Source organism: Calidris pugnax, unplaced genomic scaffold, assembly GCF_001431845.1.
Source record: "Calidris pugnax isolate Ruff unplaced genomic scaffold, ASM143184v1 scaffold1691, whole genome shotgun sequence".
NCBI classification, from domain to species: domain Eukaryota; kingdom Metazoa; phylum Chordata; class Aves; order Charadriiformes; family Scolopacidae; genus Calidris; species Calidris pugnax.
In genome coordinates, this window is record NW_015092137.1 from 16,726 (window position 1) to 19,889 (window position 3,164).

Below are 3,164 nucleotides of genomic sequence, written 5' to 3' on the forward strand. Positions count from 1 at the left end.
GTCCAGTCGGGTATGGGTGAGCACACATGTGTGCCAGGCACGAGGGGGAGCACACGCATGTGCCAGGCCGGGTATGGGGGAGCACACACGTGTGCCAGGCACGAGGGGGAGCACATGTGTGTGCCAGGCTGGGAAGGGAGAGAGCACATGCGTGTGCCATGCTGGGCATGAGGGGAGCACATGTGTGTGCCAGGCTGGGCACAGGGGGGAGCACACACATGTGCCAGGCTGGGCACAGGGGGGAGCACACACGTGTGCCAGTTGGATATGGGGGAGCACATGCGTGTGCCAGGCTGGGCACAGGGGGGAGCACACACATGTGCCAGGCTGGGAAGGGAGAGGGCACACACGTGTGCCAGGAACGAGGGGGAGCACACGTGTGCACCAAGCTGGGCATGGGATGGGCACACACGTGTGCCAGGCTGGGCACAGAGGGGAGCCAGTCGGGTATGGGGGAGCACACACGTGTGCCAGGCATGAGGGGGAGCACATGTGTGTGCCAGGCTGCGAAGGGAGAGGGCACACGTGTGTGCCAGGCACGAGGGGGAGCGCACACGTGTGCCAGGCTGGGAGGGAGAGAGCACACGAGTGTACCATGTTGGACATGGGACGGGCACACGCGTGTGCCATGCTGGGCACAGAGGGGAGCACATGTGTGTGCCAGGCTGGGAAGGGAGAGAGCACACACATGTGCCAGGCATGAAGGGGAGCACACACATGTGCCAGGCTGGGCACAGGGGGGAGCACACACGTGTGCCAGTTGGATATGGGGGAGCACATGCGTGTGCCAGGCTGGGGGAGCACATACCCCCTGGGCACAGGGGGGAGCACACACATGTGCCAGTTGGGTATGGGGGAGCACACATGTGTGCCAGGCACGAGAGGGAGCACATACGTATGCCAGGCTGGGCATGAGGGGAGCACACGTGTGTGCCAGGCTGGGAATGGAGAGAGCACAAGCGTGTGCCATGCTGGGCATGAGGGGAGCACACGCATGTGCCAGGCTGGGAGGGAGAGAGCACACGAGTGTACCATGTTGGGTATGAGGGGAGCACATGCGTGTGCCAGGCTGGGAATGGAGAGAGCACATGTGTGTGCCAGGCTGGGCACAAGGGGAAGCACACACGTGTGCCAGTTGGGTATGAATGGGGAGCACACACGTGTGCCATGCACAGGGGGGAGCACACACGTGTGCCAGGCACGAGGGGGAGCACATGTGTGTGCCAGGCTGGGCACAAGGGGAAGCACACACGTGGGCCAGTTGGGTATGAATGGGGAGCACACACGTGTGCCAGGCACGAGGGGGAGCACATGTGTGTGCCAGGCTGGGCACAAGGGGAAGCACACACGTGGGCCAGTTGGGTATGAATGGGGAGCACACACGTGTGCCAGGCACGAGGGGGAGCACATGTGTGTGCCAGGCTGGGCACAAGGGGAAGCACACACGTGGGCCAGTTGGGTATGAATGGGGAGCACACACGTGTGCCAGGCACGAGGGGGAGCACATGTGTGTGCCAGGCTGGGAATGGAGAGAGCACACGCGTGTGCCATGCTGGGCATGAGGAGAGCACATGAGTATGCTAGGCTGGGCACAGAGGGGAGCACACACGTGTGCTAGTCAGGTATGGGGGAGCACACACGTGTGCCAGGCACGAGGGGGAGCACATGTGTGTGCCAGGCTGGGAAGGGAGAGAGCACATGCGTGTGCCATGCTGGGCATGAGGGGAGCACATGTGTGTGCCAGGCTGGGCACAGGGGGGAGCACACACATGTGCCAGGCTGGGAAGGGAGAGGGCACACACGTGTGCCAGGAACGAGGGGGAGCACACGTGTGCACCAAGCTGGGCATGGGATGGGCACACACGTGTGCCAGGCTGGGCACAGAGGGGAGCCAGTCGGGTATGGGGGAGCACACACGTGTGCCAGGCATGAGGGGGAGCACATGTGTGTGCCAGGCTGCGAAGGGAGAGGGCACACGTGTGTGCCAGGCACGAGGGGGAGCGCACACGTGTGCCAGGCTGGGAATGGAGAGAGCACATGAGTATGCCAGGCTGGGCACAGAGGCGAGCACACACGTGTGCTCTCTCCATTCCCAGCCTGGCACGCACATGTGCTCCCCCTCGTGCCTGGCACACACGTGTACCCTCTCCCTTCGCAGCCGGGCACACACATGTGCTCTCTCCATTCCCAGCCTGGCACGCACATGTGCTCCCCCTCGTGCCTGGCACACACGTGTACCCTCTCCCTTCGCAGCCGGGCACACACATGTGCTCTCTCCATTCCCAGCCTGGCACGCACATGTGCTCCCCCTCGTGCCTGGCACACACGTGTACCCTCTCCCTTCGCAGCCGGGCACACACATGTGCTCTCTCCATTCCCAGCCTGGCACGCACATGTGCTCCCCCTCGTGCCTGGCACACACGTGTACCCTCTCCCTTCGCAGCCGGGCACACACATGTGCTCTCTCCATTCCCAGCCTGGCACGCACATGTGCTCCCCCTCGTGCCTGGCACACACGTGTACCCTCTCCCTTCGCAGCCGGGCACACACATGTGCTCTCTCCATTCCCAGCCTGGCACGCACATGTGCTCCCCCTCGTGCCTGGCACACACGTGTGCCATGCACAGGGGGGAGCACACACGTGTGCTTGGCACGAGGGGGAGCACATGTGCGTGCCAGGCTGGGAATGGAGAGAGCACATGCGGAGTACACGTGTGCGCCAAGCTGGGCATGGGAGGGAGCACACACGTGTGCCAGGCATGAGGCGGAGTACACGTGTGCGCCAAGCTGGGCATGGGAGGGAGCACACACGTGTGCCAGGCATGAGGCGGAGTACACGTGTGCGCCAAGCTGGGCATGGGAGGGAGCACACACGTGTGCCAGGCATGAGGCGGAGTACACGTGTGCGCCAAGCTGGGCATGGGAGGGAGCACACACGTGTGCCAGGCATGAGGCGGAGTACACGTGTGCGCCAAGCTGGGCATGGGAGGGAGCACACACGTGTGCCAGGCATGAGGGAGAGCACACGTGTGTGCAAGGCAGGGAATGGGGGGAGCACACGTGTGTGCCAGGCTGGGTACAGGGGAGCACACACGCATGTCAGGTGTGTCACAGGGGCGAGCACGGGGAGCACATGCGTGTGCCAGGCCCAGGAGGAGCACAGA